At 42.8% G+C, this 19,426-nt stretch overlaps 1 pseudogene; it reads left to right on the top strand.

Annotated features, from left to right (window-relative positions):
- Positions 1–1,974: 1,974 nt before the first annotated feature.
- Positions 1,975–13,435, top strand: LOC108311159 (annotated as a pseudogene).
- Positions 13,436–19,426: the final 5,991 nt, after the last annotated feature.

Below are 19,426 nucleotides of genomic sequence, written 5' to 3'. Positions count from 1 at the left end.
AAAAAAAAACAGAAACCAATAATTTGTGGAAGGGCCAAAGAAAGATGGAAAACTACAAGGTCCTCTAGGGAGATTCTTTAAAAATATCTTTTTTTTTTCCTTTTGAGAGAGAGTCTTGCTCTGTCACCCAGGCTGCAGTGCAATAGCACTATCTCGGCTCACTGCAACCTCTGCCTCCCGGGTTCAAGTGAGATTCTCCTACCTCAGCCTCCTAAGTAGCTGGGATTTTAGGCACCCACCACCACAGCTGGCTAATATTTGTGTTTTAGTAGAGATAGGGTTTCACTATGTTTCTCAAGCTGGTCTTGAACTCCTATCCTCAAATGATCTGCCCACCTTGACCTCCTAAAGGAAAATATCCTTTTAACAATACTATGGGTCCATCCCTGTGTTATTTTGCTTCGGCTGCTGTAACAAATGACCAAGGAGCAGGGGGGCTTACATAGCAGACACTGGCTGTCTCCGTGTTCTGGAGGCTGGAGGCCCAAGATCAAGGGGTCGGCAGGTTGTTTCTCCTGAGCCCTCCTCCTAGGCTTGTCAATGGCCATCGTCTCCCTGGGCCATCAGGACACACAGGGACATCCCTCTGTGTCCTGATCTTTTCTTATAAGGATTCCAGTAGATTGGGTTAAGGCCTACTCTAATGGCCTCAGTTTTACTCAGTTACCTATTAAAAGACGCTACCTCCAAATACAGTCACATCAGAGGTACTGGAGGCCAGGACTTCAACATATGGTGAATTGGGGACCAGGAAGGGGAGAGGACGATTCAGCCCCTAACAATCCCCAAGCAAAATGTAATTTATAAAATAGTGTATTGTCTTCAGAGAGCACCCTGGGCATGTGCCTGAGTCATGCAAAGCTGTAGACTGAATGTAGCAACAACCACCTAAAGACTCCGTTTTACTTCCCAACACATTACGCCTAGGAAAAAAAAAAAATTGTAAACGCAGGTTTTGGAGAATTCAAATTTTGAATAAAATTCTACGATTCAAACACAAGACTTCAAAACAAAATCCATACTGGCCTCAGGTGATCCTAAGCTGGATTCTTCGTGGCACAAGTTCTTTGGTAAAACTACACCAAAGAAAAACTGTGCTGGTGGAGGAGTTCAAAGAGTCCTGAGTCTTTCTCCAAAGACGACTCATTTCCAGTGTCCTCGTTTCTTAATGCATGTTATTTTCATAAGCAAAACGAAGGTCCCAGAGCTCCCTGTGGTGTAAATGATGTGGAAGGCTTATTGGGGTTGAAATGGGCTGAACGTTTTCTACTCAGGCAGAGTTCATGTCTTAAATCATATCCCTGGGGTGCAGTTAATTTATTGTAAATGATGGGAGCTTTTTAAATGTTCTGAAGAGCTCCGTCTGAGAATGGGGTCGATGATGGAGCCAGAACCAGCCGACTCTGGCCAAGAGGGACATGTTTCTACAGGCATTTGTGAATCTGACAGAAAGCCTCTCAGAAGAATGCATCCCCAATTAAATGTTGTTACGACCAAAACCCATGTTTAAAAAAAAAAAATTAGCCTAAGAGGGAATGCATGATACTTTTATGGAAATGTTTAAGTAATTAGTAGATATTAGTAATATGAATAAATGGAAATTTATGCCATGATCGTTGTGTAAATTAGCATAATATAGGCTCCTTGATATAGTAGGTATACCAATTAACCAGTTTAGTATTGTAGGTATACCAATTATCTCTAAATTAATCTGAATATTTAATGCAAGCTTAATCAATATTCCAGATGATTGCTAAATGAATTCAACATAATAATTCTAAAATTACTTATAAAAAAAACCACAAGTGACTAAACTGATTTTGAAAATGAAGACTAAGGATAAGGCTCAAGGTGGACTTAACTTGATAAAACTATTGTAATAAGAGCAATATGGACCCCGGAGACCTCGTCCACCCGCTAGCACAGAGCCTTGCCCTCGCTGCTCTGCCGCCCATCCACACCCACCGCCAGCTCACCATGGATGATGGTATTGCCACACTCACTGTCAACAATGGCTCCGGCATGTGCAAGGCCTGCGTCACTGGTGAAGATGCTCCCCGTGCGCTGTCTTCCCCTCCATCGTGGGGTGCCCCAGGCACCCGGGCGTGATGGTGGGTATGGGTCAGAAGGACTCCCATGTGGGTGACAAGGCCCAGAGCAAGAGAGGCATCCTGACCCTGAAGTACCCCATTGAGTACTTTGGTGACCCCATTGTCACCAACTGGGACGACATGGAGATCTGGCACCACGCTTCCACGCTTTCTACACAGAGCTGTGTGTGGGTCCTGAGGAGCATCCCGTGCTGCTTACTGAGGCCTCCCTGAACCCCAAGGCCAACCGCAAGAAGATGATCCAGATCATTTTTGAGACCTTCAACACCCCAGCCATGTACGTGGCCATCCAAGCCATGCTGTCCCTGTACGCCTCTGGCCCTACCACTGGCATCGTGATGGACTCCAGTGATGGGGTCACCCACACTGTGCCCATCTATGAGGGGTAGGCCCTCCCCCACGCCATCCTGCATCTGGACCTGGCTGGCCGGGACCTGACTGACTACCTCATGAAGATCCTCCCCCAGCACAGATCCACCACCACAGCTGAGCAGGAAATTGTGCGTGACATCAAAGAGAAGCTGCGCCACATCACCCTGGGCTTCAAGCAGGAGATGGCCAAGGTGGCCTCCAGCTCCTCCCTGGAAAAGAGCTATGAGCTGCCCAATGGGCAGGCCACCACCATTGGCAACAAGAGTTGCTGTTGCCTTGAGGCGCTCTTCCAGCCTTCCTTCCTGGGCATGGAATCTTGTGGCATCCATGAAACTACCTTCAACTCCATCATGAAATGCGACATGGACATCTGCAAAGGCCTGTACGCCAACACAGTGCTGTCTGGCGGTATCACCATGTACCCCGATATCACCGAAAGGATGCAGAAGGAGATCACCACACTGGTACCCAGCACAATGAAGATCAAGATCATTGCTCCTCCCGAGAGCAAGTACTCCACATGGATCGGAGTGTTTGTTTTTGAGACAGTCTCACTCTGTCAACCAGGCTGGAGTCCAGTGGTGCAATCTCGACTCACTGCAACCTTTGCTTCCCAGGTTCAAGTGATTCTCCTGCCTCAGCCTCCCGAGTAGCTGGGTTTATAGGCATGCACCACGATTCCCGGCTAAATTTTGTATTTTTTGGTAGGGATGGAGTTTTGCCATGTTGGCCAGGCTTGTCTCGAGTTCCTGACTTCAAGTGATCCGCCCACCTCAGCCTTCCAAAGTACTGGGATTACAGTCATGAGCCACCATGCCTGGTCTGTGTTTTTTATTTGTTTGGTTTTTTTTTGTGACAGACGGAGTCTTACTCTGTCACCAGGGCTGGAATGCAATGGCGCAATCTTGGCTCACTGCAACCTCCGCCTCCCTGGTTCAAGCGATTCTCCTGCCTCAGCCTGCTGAGTAGCTGGGATTACAAGCGTGCACCAGCATGCCTGACAAATTTTTTGTATTTTTAGTAGAGACAGGGTTTTGTCATGTTGGCCAGGCTGGTCTCGAACTCCTGAGCTCAGGCAATCCACCTGCCTTGGCCTCCCAAAATGCTGAGATTACAGGTGTGTTATTTTTAATAGTAGCCTAAACAGAATAAGACAGATGGGAAACAAAGATATGATCAGCAACCATGTAACTTTAATAAGAATAAAGAAGGAAAAACTGAAGTGACGTGACATAGAAGTTTTCTGAAATAGAAACTAACCTTCAAGAAGGAATTAAATGCTTAACATTTCAAAACGTAAGTGCAATCATATTAAGATACTGCCAGCCTAAACCGACACAGACAGCTGCTTATCAAATGCTGACCACCACAGAACATTTTGTGCCTAGCAGTTTGTGTGCTTCGTCACAGCTTTTGTCCTGGCAGGAGCATCATGAAATGGGGTACCTCCAATGTCCTCAGCCTAAAAAACAGGACTTGCGTCTGGCTCTGAAAACCTTCTAATCCCCATCAACCCACTTCATGTCCATTAGGACACACATGAAGCATGTGGACAAGACATGGTTTCATACGATGTGAGACTCACTCTTGCGAAGGCAGAACCATCGTCCATTCCAGTGCAACTGGATTGTGACCATGCTGATTAGAGCAACAGATTTATGGACATAAAAATACAAGCAATCAGGAGTAGGGTAAATAGGAACCATTTGAATACTGAAAGGCAATAGGTCATATGTTTCTAAACTGTAAAGCATTGAAATGTAGGGTTTGCCAGGAAGTTCCAGCCATGCTAGGAGGGCGCCAACCTCCACAGAGGCTGAGTCTCGGGAGCAGCTGGGAGATGCTTCCTGTGCACGGGTGTGGCAAGAGAGAGGAGAGGCTAAGTGGGAACACATGGCAGAAGATTAAACAACATCCCTCTAATCCCCAATTGTCTGGCTGCCCCTGCTATAATTACATGCCATCCAATTCAAAGGCCACATCTGTTCAAGGCCTAAGCCAGGAATTACCCACTTGGCCACTATCTTGTGAATGAGGGCTTTGCCTGGAAGGGCAAAGCTGCATTTAAAGTGAACAAGATGGGAGCATTTTTAGATTTGTCCACGGTAAGTGAGAGCATGGTGGGAAACCAGAGCATTAACCATTTCCTTTCCAACAGAGAACTACAGGCCGACAAGCGGGAACCTAATTATGGTGACGGGCTCTATCAGAATCGTTCCCTGCTAGATTCACTGCTCTCTTGAGCTCATAGAATGCTCGCTTCACCTGTTAACTTGAAAGACAAAGCTTATCTCATAGGCTGTTATTTTCCTCGATATGCCGGTAAATAAGGTTTTTCTTTATCAAAAAATTTAAAAAGCAAAGACCGCCCCCTCTTTCCTTTAAATAGAAAATAATTTAAGATGCAGTCAATAAGAAGCATGTCTATTATTTGTGCTTTATTGATTTTCATAATTATTTCCATGAGTTGATTTAAGCCAGATGCTGGGGAGAAGGGATATCTCCCAAGACGAAGAACAACAGCTGAGATAGATCTATCTGTACCCTGATTTTAAAGTGTCGTGTCATCATGAAACTAAGTTAAGTACACAGTGTCAAAGGTCTTCTTCTCATTCGTTTGGCGTGGAATTCTACTAAGCAAACGGTCTCTCCCACAGACACAGCCTAGGTCCTCAACGCTGGCTGCTCTAGACAGACTCGTCTTGGGTTTACTTCTGAGTGTATCAAAACATTTGCAAGCCAAGCATGATGACGGACAACTAGCACTGTCAGATGTTAAAACACCTGACTTTCAAATAATTAGGAACGTTTCATGCTGGTTCCCTAGTACATTGCAACCAATTACCACAAACTTGGTGGCTTAATATAACCGCGTTGTACTCTCTGACTGCTCTAGAGCACAGAAGTACAAACTGAAGGTGTCAACACACTCCCTCTGAAACCCAAAGAGCAGAAGCTTCCCTGCCCCTTCCAGCTTCTGGTGGCTGCCAGCATTTCTGGGCTTACGGCTGCATCGCTTCAGTCTCTCTGTCCGTCTTCCCCTGGCTTCCTTCTGAGTCCCTCCCTGTATCTTTTCCTTTTCCATCTCTCACAAGAGCACCTGTCATTGAATGTAGGGCCTACCCTGATCAAAAATGATCTCTTTCCAGAATCATCTGCAAAGTCTCCTATTCTAAGTGAAGTCGTATTCTGAGACTCTGAAAGGGCATCTCTTTTGGAAGCCACTAGTCAGCCCATTACATTGGAAAAGCAATACATAAATAAAACAAAATTAGAAACCTATAAATAAAAACAATTTCCTATTGAAATTTAGTTCATAATTAAAGTGACATTTCAAATCAACAGGAAACAGAGGAGTTATGAATAAAGGATAATATAAAAATCGGCTGTTTGGAAAATAATAAAACAGAGTTTCCATCTCTTTTCTTATCCCAAAACTAAAATTGCAGATATATAAAACATTTAAATAGGAAAAAAATCATAAACATTCTAAAAGAAAATATGAGTAAATAAATTGGTCATCTAGGCATAACCCAAAGGTCAGAAGTCATGAAGTAAAGATGGACACACAGAAATGTAAAATTCTATTTTTAAAAAAAGTCACTGAAAAGTGTTTAAAAGTACATGCTTAAACATAGTTTATTTTCTTTATTTCTAGAACTTATATAAATTAGTAAGCAAAGTCTAACAGTCCAATTTTAAAATGATCAAATAGTATGAATAAGAATTTCAGGCCGGGCACGGTGGCTCACGCTTGTAATCCCAGCACTTTGGGAGGCCGAGGCGGGTGGATCACGAGGTCAAGAGATCGAGACCATCCTGGTCAACATGGTGAAACCCCGTCTCTACTAAAACTACAAAACATTAGCTGGGCATGGTGGCACATGCCTGTAATCCCAGCTACTCAGGAGGCTGAGGCAGGAGAATTGCTTGAACCCAGGAGGCGGAGGTTGCGGTGAGCCGAGATCGCGCCATTGCACTCCAGCCTGGGTAACAAGAGCGAAACTCCGTCTCAAAAAAAAAAGAATTTCATAAAGAGATCATACAAATGGCCAGTAAACATATGAAATGAAGAAATCAAATCATTATTCTTCCATAAGGAAGGAAAAGTAACTGCTGCTCAGTGCTGGCAAGAGGGTGAGAAAATGGGTGTTCCGACACTCCATCAGTGGGAGTATAAACTGGTGCAAACTTTCTGGGGCAAAATTTAATAATAACATTCAAAAAAATTTTTAAGGTATAAGCTACTTGAAATTTATACCAAGAATGTTGTCCTAAACCTTGATCAAACTATATTTATAAGACTAGTCATTGGAATGTAGCTTATAATGCCTATATAATAAAGGAATGGAGAAAGATTTACCAAGCAAATGGAAAGCAAAAAAACAAGCAGGTTGCAATCCTAGTCTCTGACAAAACAAACTTTAAACCAACAAAGACCAAAAGAGACAAAGGATCATGTTACATAATGATAAAGGGATCAATGCAGCAAGAAGCGCTAACTATCCTAAATATATATGTACCCAATACAGGGGCACCTATATACATAAAGCAAGTTCTTAAAAACCTAAAAAGAAACTTAGACTCCCATGCAATAATAGTGAGAGACCTTATCACTCTGCTGTCAATATTAGACAAATCAACAAGACAGAAAATTAACAAGGATATCCAGGACTTGAACTCAGATCTGGACCAAGCGGACCTAATAGACATCTACAGAACTCTCCGCCCCAAATCCACAGAACATGAGTTCTTCTCAGCACCACACCACACTTATTTTCTTTATTTATAGAACTTATACAAATTAGTGAGCAAAGTCTAACAGTCCAATTTTAATTGGAAGTAAATCACTCCTCAGCAAATTCAAAAGAAGAAAATCATAACAGTCTCTTAGACCACAGTGCAATCAAATTAGAACTCATGATTAAGAAATTCACTCAAAACCAAACAACTACATGGAAACTGAACAACCTGCTCCTGAATGACTACTGGATAAATAATGAAATGAAGGCAGAAATAAAGGTGTTCTTTGAAACCAATGAGAACGAAGACACATGTATCAGAATCTCTGGGACACATTCAAAGTAGTGTGTAGAAGGAAATATATAGCACTAAATACCCACAAGAGAAAGAAGGAAGGATCTAAAATCGACACCCTAATGTCACAATTAAAAGAACTAGAGGAGCAAGAACAAACAAATTCAAAATCTAGCAGAAGACAAGAAAGAACTAAGATCAGAGCAGAACTGAAGGAAGGAGATAGAGACACAAAAAAACCCTTTAAAAAAATCAATGAATCCAGGAGCTGGTTGTTTGAAAAGATCAACAAAATAGATAGACTGCTAGCCAGACTAATGAAGAAGAAGAGAGAGAAGAATCAAATAGACGCAATAAAAAATTATTTTTTTATTGCGTCCACTGATCCCACAGAAATGCAAACTACCATCAGAGGATACTATAAACACCTCTATGAAAATAAACCAGATAATGTAGAAGAAATTGATAAATTCCTGGACACTTACACACTCCAAGACTAAACCAGAAAGAAGTCAAATTCCTGAACAGACCAATAACAAGGTCTGAAGTTGAGGCAACAATTATTAGTCTACCAGCCAAAAAAAGTCCAGGACCAGACAGGTTCACAGCCAAATTCTACCAGAGGTAGCATTCCTTCTGAAACTATTCCAAAAAATAGAAAAACAGGGAATCCCCCTAACTCATTTTATGAAACCAAAATCATCCTGATACCAAAACCTGGCAGGGACACAACTAAAAAAGAAAATTTCAGACCAATATCCATGATGAACATCGATGCGAAAATCCTCAATAAAATACTGGCAAACTGAATCCAACAGCACATCAAAAAGCTTGTTCGTCACAACCAAGTTGGCTTTATCCCTGGGATGCAAAGCTGGTTCAACATACGCAAATCAATAAACATAATCCATCACATAAACAGAACCAGGGACAAAAACCACATGATTATCTCAATAGATGCAAAGAAGGCCTTCGACAAAATCCAACAGCGCTTTATGCCAAAAACTCTCAATAAACTAGGTATTGATGAAACATATCTCAAAATAACAAGAACTATTTATGACAAACCCAATAATGAACAAAAACTGGAAGCATTCCTTTGAAATCTGCCACTAGATAAGGGTGCCCTCTCTCACCACTCCTGTTCAACATAGTATTGGAAGTTCTGGCCAGGGCAATCAGGCAAGAGAAAGAAATAAAGAGTATTCAGTCAGGAAAAGAGGAAGTCAAATTGTCTCTATTTGCAGATGACGTGATTGCATGTTTAGACCTCATCTTTCAGCCTAGAATCTCCTTAGGCTAATAAGCAACTTCAGCAAAGTCTCAGGATACAAAATCCATGTGCAAAAATCACAAGCATTCCTATACACCAATAACAGACAAACAGAGAGCCAAATCAGGAGTGAAATCCCATTCACAATTGCTACAAAGAGAATAAAATACCCAGGAATACAATTTACAAGGGATGTGAAGGACCTCTTCAAGGAGAACTACAAGCCACTGCTCAAGGAAATTAGAGAGGACACAAACCGACTGAAAAACATTCCATGCTCATGGTTAGGAAGAATCAATATCGTGAAAATGGCCACGCTGCCCAAAGTAATTTATAGATTCACTGCTATCTCCATCAAGCTACCATTGACTTTCTTCACAGAATTGGGGAAAACCACCTTATGTTTCATATGGAACCAAAAAAAAGCCTGCATAGCCAAGACAATCCTAAGCAAAAAGAACAAACCTGGAGGCATCATGCTACCTGACTTCAAACTATACTACAAGGCTACAGCAATTAAAACAGCATGGTATTGGGACCAAAACAGAGGTATAGACCAATGGAACAGAGCAGAGGCCTCAGAAATAATGCCACACATCTACAACCATCTGATCTTTGACAAACCTAACAAAAACAAGCAATGGGGAAATGATTCTCTATTTAATAAATGGTGTTGGGAAAACTGGCTAACCATATGCAGAAAGCTGATATACAAAAATTAACTCAAGATGGGTTAAAGATTTAAACATAAAACCTAAAACCATAAAAACTCTAGAAGAAAACCTAGGCAATACCATTCAGGAAATAGGCATGGACAAGGACTTTATGAGTAAAATACTAAAAGCAATGGCAACAAAAGCCAAAATAGACAAATGGGATCTAGTTAAACTTAGGAGCTTCTGCACAGCAAAAGAAACTATCATTAGAGTGACCCAGCAACCAACAGAATGGAAAAAAATTTTTACAATCTACGCATCTGACAAAATGCTAATATCGAGAATCTACAAAGAACTTAAACAAATTTGCAAGGAAAAAAAATCAAAAAGTGGGTGAAGGATATGAACAGACACTTTTCAAAAGAATACATTTATGAAGCCAACAAACATATGAAAAAAAGCTCATCATCACGGTCATTAGAGAAATGCAAATCAAAACCACATTAAGATACCATCTCACGCCAGTTAGAATGGCGATCATTAAAAAATCTGGAGACAACAGATGCTGGAGAGGATGTGGAGAGATAGGAACACTTTTACACTGTTGGTAAGAGTGTAAATTAGTTCAACCAATTTGGAAGACAGTGTGTCAATTCCTCAAGGACCTAGAACTAGAAATACTATTTGACCCAGCAATCCCATTACTGGGTATATACCCAAAGGATTATAAATCGTTCTACTGTAAGGACACCATGCACAAGTATGTTTATTGTGGCACTGTTCACAATAGCAAAGACTTGGAACCAACCCAAATGCCCATCAATGATAGACTGGATAAAGAAAATGTGGCACATAAACACCATGGAATACTATGCAGCCATAAAAAAGGATGAGCTCATGTTCTTTGCAGGGACATGGATAAAGCTGGAAACCATCATTCTCAGCAAACTGACACAAGAACAGAAAACCAAACACCAGATGTTCTCACTCATAAGTGAGTGTTGAACAATGAGAACACATGGACACAGGGAGAGGAACATCACACACCAGGGTTTATCGGGGGCCAGGGTGATACTGGAGGGACAACGGGCGGGGGGACTAGGAGAGGGATAACATTAGGAGAAATACCTAATGTAGAGGATGGGGTGACAGATGCAGCAAACCACCATGGCGTGTGTATACCTATGTAACAAACCTGCACATTCTGCACATGTACCCCAGAACTTAATGTAAAATAAATAAAAACTTTAAGCAACCAACATATTCACCAATGAGGAATTGATTAAATAAATCATTTTACCTACAGAGTGGAATAGGAAAAAAAAAGATATTTAAAAAAAATAAAAGAAACCTGTATTTGCTGAAACTGATAAATCTACAAGATCTTTTATAAAGTGAAAACAATCTAGGCACAAAGAAAATCTGTGTATTATGGTCCTTTCTGTGTAAATAGAATGTATAATAAATAGATGGATGCCAATATATCTGGAAAGAATTACAAGAAGCTTTTAACAATGGAAGCTTCAAGAAAGGTAGAGAGAGGAAGACACACATCATTGAGTTTGTGAGAGCTCTCACTCTGGAAAGAAGTCTTGTAAAATGAGTTTGTGTATCTAGGAGCTAGAGGCGGGTCTCAACACTGCCCTTCCAGACATTCCTTCCCTCCTCTCTATTTGCAATCAAATTTTCTCACATGAAAGCAAAGTTGCTGCTACAATCCCAACCAACACTCTTCTGCTCCTGAACCAAAAGGAAGAGAAAGATATTAAACCTTAGTAAAATTTCAACCTTTTGTCTAGAAAATGCCATAGAAGGATTCCAAGACTCAGCTTCAGGAAAGAGCCTATACCCGGCAGCAATAGCTGTATCCAGGGAGGTGGCAATAAGGGGTCTGACTCAGCTTGGGTAATATGCCCCATCGTGGCCACAGGGTACAAAGCATCATGCCTGAAAGCCTGACAGATACCCCACACTAGACTCTAACCACATAATTCATTATAATGGAGCATGCGTCTCTAAAAACAGGAATGCTAGGCAGACAAAAATAATGCATGGTGGGGTTCCACTTACCCATTGAACTCTTACCTCCACCAGCCACCTCCTCCAGCTCCACACCTCCTGCTGCCTTCAGTGGGACATCCCACTCTGGTGTCAGATGCTGGTTCAGTGCCCTGACTAGCAGTTGTGCGGTCCCAATGCTCCCAGGATGGAGAGTAAAATTCTAAAAAGACTAACATAGAATTTAAGCTGTCTTCTTAGGGGCCACCAGCTGATTGAAAGCAGATCCTTGAGTTACTCAAAAATCCAAAAATTATAAAAGTTCAGACCCCAGACCCAGGGTTGAGTGTTTTCTTCCTGGAAGGAAAGAAGCCATCATTTGTGACTTGGAGGGCTCCTTAATGCTTTTGGCCTGCATGTTGTTCCTATGACTGGAAAACTCTTGTTCTTTCATCATGATGATGCATCACAACTAGCCATGGATGTGTGTCTACGCTATCTTTCCCCATACACAGAGCTAACAACCTCAATGTGCAGTTTCCAGAGAGCTCTCCCTGTAAGACTTCTTTCCAGAGTGAGAGCTCTCCAAAATAATTTTCTTCTAAGGCCCTGTCCTTTGTCCACACCAACACTCTAATATCAGGACAATTGGATTAAAAAAAAACTCCTATTTGATGAGCACCAGTTACTCCTTGTCAGGCATGTAAGAGAAAGATTCTACGCACTGTAATATTCAATATATTACCTCGTTTTACACACACACACACCCCAACCTGAACCTAACCTTTGGGCTGTCACCCTACCATCCAGCTAACACAGACATCAGCAGTCCTGTTATAGCATCCACTTTCCACATCAAACTTGACTTTGTATCCATTAAGTATCTCAGGGCTATTCACTCATCCATTCATCCTTGAAACAGACATGAATTTCCTTCTCTGTGTGAACCACGACGATGGGAGCTAATAGTGTAGAAATGCCTACAAAAGCCTCTGTCCTGAGGTAGAGAAAATCAAGTTGCCGATAACTCTGATAGGAATCAGCCCGGATGCTGCAGGAGGATATATTGAGTAACCTAACTCACACTGGGCTGGGGAGGGAGCCACGGGGGCCAAGGAAGACAGCTTCCGAAATGTCTGTATGAGTTGGAATTCAGACAGTAGAAGCTGGTCAAATGACCAAGTTGGGGAAGGGGTTTCCAGCAGAGACAGTACAACCTGTGGGAGGCAGGAAAAATGAGGGAGCATGAGAGGTCTGAGAAAGATAGTAAGCAGACCAGGAGGCTGGAGCCTAGAGCACAGCCCCATTTCCCTCATGAACCTAGGGGAGCTTAGCCAGGGACTCCAAGAGTTGTTAGTGAGTGCCTGGGCAATAATTCAGCTCAGAGGAAACCTGATTTTGCTCAAGAGCTCTGTCATCACTTCAACTGCAGCTGTCTGCCCTCAGCCTCGGCCCTCCATGAAGGAGGCTGTCCTGATCCTTCCTACACCAACCTCTGCAGCTGGCTCTCATGCAGCATCTGGGCCCCTTCAACTGCCCCCCACGTTAACACACCACATAGAATTCCATGGGGACTCATGGGTAGCACTTACAGACTCTTCCACATCTGAAAGCTCTGAGCGTAAAACGGAACTTCCTTTTAAGTTGACTGAGAGTGTCAGATGTGTGTCTTGCTGTCTTCCTTCTTCTCTATTATGTTCAATGCTTTTGCATTCACAAGTAATTTCCAGATGTTCTGCATGACAACGAAAATCATGAACTGAAAAAGTTCAGGTGTATGCCTTTTTACATAAGAAGATGCTTGTCAGCAGCTGGACCTGCCGCTAGGTAACTGGCTACAGTATTTTCATTTCAAGGAGATGCCAAGTTCTGTCCAGCCAGAGTCAGAAAGTGCCATCAGCCAGCCAGCATTTGGCTTTGGGTATGTAACATACATCCAGCACAAACTCCCTGGAACAATCAGAAAATCGAATCTTGCCAATGTTTGAAAGCGAGCCAGTTAAAGTGTAAGGGTGATAACTTACAAATGGGCCTCTCTGAAGCCAGAGAACTGAAGGCTAGAAGCTCTCCTTCCATGCGTCTGGCTCTTCTGAGGCAAACCAGCAAAGAAGCAGAAATTCGCCTTGTTTGGTTTTGTTTTTTCCCAGGAATATTCAGGACTGTCCCAGGTCCTCACAATCTCCCCATGGCTTCTGGCACCCAGGAGGAGAGACAAGGCAGGGATACTGTAGAAGCCATACTTTAAAGAGCCACAGGGAGGGCAGCTCACAGATGTGGCACTCCCCAGTCTGGTCACACTTGAGAGAGGAAGACTGGCACCACTCATCGCACCGGACCTCCTCCAAGGATGGGAGGAGATTACAATCAGGAAGGTAATGTCCAAGAGAAAACGATGGTGCTTTATGTATCCATTATGGTCACTACACGGTTCTACTCATTCACCTTGGCTTACAGGATTGGGACTCGCTGCTTTCTATTGAATCGCTGTTTTGCAGTAAGGTCTTGCAACCCAAGTTAAAAACCATCAGGAATGCATTAGCTCCGTGCATATGGATGCCATGAATATGGTGAATAATTGATAATGTAATTCATGCAATGAATGTAGCATACAACCCACCAAGTCTTACCAAAATCCTGGATCGCGGGGTAACATTACCAAGCCAATATCCCTGCAAGTTCTGCAGATGTGGAGAAACACACCAATTAGTAGTCACATACTTCCTAAAAGCAGGAAAACAAGCAGACACGTTTGTAATTCTGAGATCAACGTAAAAGAAAATGGCTTTCGGAAATACATGGACATAAGATGATTAAACTTTCTTTCCCCCAAAGAAAGCAAGTTTTTTAAATAAAATATTTTTCTACAAAGACTGAAATAGCTGTTTTGTTGTCTATCAATTTAGGCTATTGGCCAGTGAATGCAATGTTACTAAAATCCTGTGCACATAATGAAAAATTGTTAAACATATTTTTTTAAAAACAAACTTAAAGAGGTAAAGTTTAGTGTTATTGAGCTCTTCAAATGTGGCTAGTCCAAATTAAGATAGCTGTCAGTGTAAATTCCAAAATGGATTTCAAAGGCTTAGTGCAAAAACAGACCATAAAATACCTCATGCATTTCTAAACATTGGTTACATGTTACAAAGATAATTTTGTTAGATTAAATAAAATATATTGTTGCCTTTAAAAACCCTCTGCATATAAACATTCCAGCTGATTTCGTTGATACACATTCATTAAGGAAGATTAGCTGGGAATGGAAGCAGCCCCTTCCTCCTCTCAGCCTGCAGGGACTTTTAGAACAGTGTGCACTTTAGAAGTCCGAGGTGGGAGGATTGGTTAAATCCAGGGGTTCAAGACCAGCCCTGTCAACATAACAAGACTTATCTCTGTAAAAATGAAATAGAAACAATAAAACTCAAAATAAGAAAACAGAATGATATCTAAGGCATTCTTTCTTTCATGTATCTACACATTCTCTCTCTCCATATACACTGCACACACACAATGTAATTATATATATATGGCAACCTGGGAAGAGGGTAGCCCCAGTAAAACAAAATTAAAGGACTTTATTATTGTACTTAGAAATTCTCAGAGAGAATCAAACTAAGCCATACAGAACGATGTAAAGGCCAGGGAGCAACCAAGAGTGCAGAGGCCCCACCTCTGTCCCTGGACATGTGTCCCATTCATTCCCAAAGCAGCATCACCCCACTGATGGTGGCCCAGGTCCCCAGATCACAATATTTGACTCTTTCTTCACACCCATCAGTAGCCTAGAATTTTATTCAGTTCCAGCTTGACAACAACAGCAACAGAAATTAATTAATTAATTAATTAATTAATTTTAAAAAGGCAAGATTTGAGTATACGGTTTGAGTTAGCTCATGAAGAAATATCTGAAATATGATCTGGTTTGGAAAGTGAATGCTGGGTGTGGCCATGCAGTTCTTTGGCTATAGAAAACAAGATTAAAATATTCCATTGTCAGCTTCTCAGCACAGCATTTTGATTTACCTGTTGTGTTTTCATGTAGTGGAATTAAGTCACAAATATAGATAACTACAACTGAGGGTCTAAAATGATAATTCTTGTAAGACAATGGCTGAAAAAAATTTATCTGGGTATTTAAGAAGAAAGGATCAAGACCAGCCTGGGGCAACGATTCTCCATTTTGGGGAGAAACCCTACTGGGTCCCTGCTAGAGTCACCTGCTGACAGCTGTGGCAAGGACCAGCTAATGATCTCTTCCCTTCTCAATGCCTAGGTAGCCTGTGCTGCCCAACTTCTGCTAATGAAGATGTGCCACACAGCTCAGGTGTATTATGAAATACATCCAAGAACCATTAAAATGGGGCATCGAAGAAAACTTCATGGGGCGGGTCCATTTAGGCAGAATTTGGATATGAAAACGACTTGCTAATAGTTCCAGCAAGAATTTGTCAGGGCCAGAATGGGGCAGGCCAGGGACTTGGGTGCCACGGTCACTGAGAAGCCAGAGTCATTGGGCCTTGGAAGCTCTTCCTGGTTAAGGAGAGATGGGCAGGTGTAAATGATCCCAGGTGCGGTCCCAAGAGGGCTGGAGAGTGGAGGCACCAGTAAAAGCACAGAGAAAAGGCGGGCCTGAGCCCACTGCCAAAGATGCCCAAAGAAAAGGCTCAGAGGAGATGAAGAAGTTGGGATAATGCAACCACAGATTAGCCCCACTCGAGTGAAAGTGGCATGAAGCAGGACAAAACGAGCACGGCCCCCGCCCAGAGCCTCTCAGATGAACACAGCTCGAAAGATCCATACCCGGAAGGTAGAGGACATGTACAAAACCAGTGTGGTACTTCAAGAAAACTCCACAACTGCGGCATGCTCTCAAAAGTTACATCTAAAGGACAAGCACAGAAGGAACCAAGGCTGCAGAAAGCAATGAGGATGACTACTATTATTTTTCTTTTTTTATTTTGGTGCTTTACGTTCTGGGTAAATGTGCAGAATGTGCAGATTTGCTACATAGGTATACACATGCCATGGTGGCTTGCTACACCCATCAACCAGTCATCTACATTAGGCATTTCTCCTAATGTTATCCCTCCCCTAGCCCCCCATCTCCTGACAGGCCCTTGTGTGTGATATTCTCCTCCCTGTGTTCATGTGTTCTCATTGTTCAGCTCCCACTTATGAATGAGAACATGTGGTGTTTGGTTTTCTGTTCTTGTGCTGGTTTGCTGAGAATGATGGTTTTCTGCTTCATCCATGTCCCTGCAAAGAACATGGCTCATCCTTCTTTATGGCTGCATAGTATTCCATGGTGTATATGTGCCACATTTTCTTTATCCAGTCTATCATTGATGGGCATCTGGGTTGGTTCCAAGTCTTTGCTATTGTGAACAGGGCTGCAATAAACATATGTGTGCATATGTCTTTATAATAGAATGATTTATAATCCTTTGGGTATATACCCAGTAAAGGGATTGCTGGGTATAACCATGGTGGGTGAGGAAGAAAATCCAGCAATGGCAGGCTAGGCTGGTGCTGGCATATAGGGAACACTTGATAAATGCATGAGGAGCACATAAACAGATGAAGGGTACATGGATGTTAACAGATGACAGAGCAAAAACATAGAATTCATCAATACCAGCTTGCTTTTGGGCTGGCTTTTGATATTTGCAATCCAGTGAGGTCATGAATAGACAACCCTGGTTTGGATCTGCATTCTGCTGCTTACTATAACCTACAATAAGCCACTTACTATATCTGAATCTCATTTTCCTCCGCTTTACACTGGAGCCAATAGCAGTGTCCGTGTCACAGTGTTTGGTGATGACTTTATTAATGTCTTAACCAATACTGTGCACTCAGCACACAGCCTGCATATAGCAGGTGCCCACCAAAGTTAGCCATGGCTGTTGCCAAACTGGACATAACACAAAAATATCTCCAGAAGGACTGAATGCCCAGAATAGGTGAGGGTTTGATAAGAAGCTGAACTTCTAAAAGAAGCCTACACATCTAGGCTGATTAAGCAGCTGCCCAGAACCCCAAAATCGGGGCTGAATCACACAGCTTCTGTATTCATTTGCTCGGGCTGCCGTAATGAAATACCACAGGCAGAGCTACTGAAACAGGAAGCCAGGAGATCAAGGTGTCTGAAGAGTTGGTTTCTCCTGACACCTCTCTCCTTAGCTTGTAGGCAGTGACTTCTCCCTGTGTCCTCATGGGGTCGTCCCTCTGGGTGTGTCTGTATCCTGTTCTCCACTTTATGCAATCGGAGTGGAGTAGGGCCCACCCTAACAACCCCATTTTAACCTAACTGCCTCTTTAAAAACTCTATTTCCAAAACCACGACATTTTGAGGTACTGGGGCTTTGGGCCTCAACATATGAATCTGGGGGTGGACAGCTGCCTTTGGTTACTGAGCAGTCCCAGTGGATGGGCATCGGGAGATTGACCATGACCTGGTTTTCACAAGAGCAGATTATGGAAACTACAGAGCAGTGAAGTTGACTCTGATCCCCAGACAAATGTGGAATGTGTTCTTAGACACTGGGTTTGGGACACTTTGAAAAAGAAGTAGTGATCACTAGAAACAACACACCTCTGTGGGATCATCCCAAGGCTCCCTCATTACCTTCTTTTTCACTTAAATTCTCAAGTCAGTAGGCATTTGCCCAGCACCTACTATGTGCCAAAGATCATGCTCAGTCACAAGTCACATTCTCATAAGGAAATCAGGCAGCTGAGCAAATAAAGGAACCCAGAGTGTCAGAACTACAAGAAAGAAGGATGCGCATGTCACCGAGATGACACAGAGTATGGATAATTAATTTTGTCTGAGAGATTGCAGGGGAGGGGCTGGTCAATGAAAGCTTTTTAAAAAAGAAATCTGGCCTGGGATTTGAAGAAAAAAATACCATTTTCCAACAGAAGAAAGGGCCCAGATCTCCCCAGCAGCTGGTGGGGGTGGTGTGCAGGAAGGGCCCCAATCGGTCGGGGAGGAAGCCTTTCCAAATGTGCAGATATGTTCAGAAAACCATCACATGCTTGTTTTCCTTCCTGGAATATAACGCATAAACAGGTGGTGTGGAAGGACAAGAGAGCAAAGGGGAAGTCAGAGGTCTTTGCCGTGCTAATGAGCCAGAACTTTCTCCCCAGGTCATGGTGAATGAGAGGATGCTCAGAAATGGAGAAAAGCCCAAAGCACAACTTAAGCTATGGTAGGAAAATAGTGACTGTATCCACTCAAACAGAACAGAAGAGCAAGAACAGGGATACTAGGACCTGAGAGTCCATGCCTGACTATTCCACTGAGCTCTCTGGCCTCTGTTTCTCCCTGTGTGTTGGTTCTGATTTGTTTTCTTACCATCTCCCACTCCCTTGATCCCATTCTCTGGGCTTCCATCACAAGCCCTGTCACTCAACAAGCTGCTCACTCATCCATACAAATACCATGAGTGCCAGGGAATTGCCCTCACTATCCCGGCAGGTTACAGGTCATCCTCATGGCCAGAGTAGGGGGCAACTGATCACCTGCACTGGAACCAGGAATAGGAGTGGACGGGGGCCAGGCGCAGTGGCTCATGCCTGTAATCCCAGCACTTTGAGAGGCTGAGACGGCTGGATCACCTGAGGTCAGAGGAGGGGCTGCTCAATGAAAGCTTTCTAAAAAAGATAACTGGCCTGGCCAATGTAATGAAACCCTGTCTCTACTAAAAATACAAAAAAATAGCCAAGTGTGGTGGCAGGTACCTTTAATCCTAGCTACTTGGGAGGCTGAGGCAGGAGAATCGCTTGAACCCAGGAAGTGGAGGTTGCAGTGAGCTGAGATCACACCATTACACTCCAGCCTGGGTAACAGGAGCAAAACTCCATCAAGAAAGAAAGAAAAGAAAAGAAAAAAGAAAAGAAAAGAAAAGAAGAAGGAAGGAAGGAAGGAAAAAAGAAAGAAGAAAGAAAGAAAGAGAGAAAGAAAGAGAGAGAGAGAG

The sequence above is a fragment of the Cebus imitator genome, unplaced genomic scaffold, assembly GCF_001604975.1.
Source record: "Cebus imitator isolate Cc_AM_T3 unplaced genomic scaffold, Cebus_imitator-1.0 Scaffold112, whole genome shotgun sequence".
Taxonomy (NCBI): domain Eukaryota; kingdom Metazoa; phylum Chordata; class Mammalia; order Primates; family Cebidae; genus Cebus; species Cebus imitator.
The sequence above is the reverse complement of the archived record's forward strand: the minus strand, read 5'-3'. Positions and strand labels throughout refer to the sequence as shown.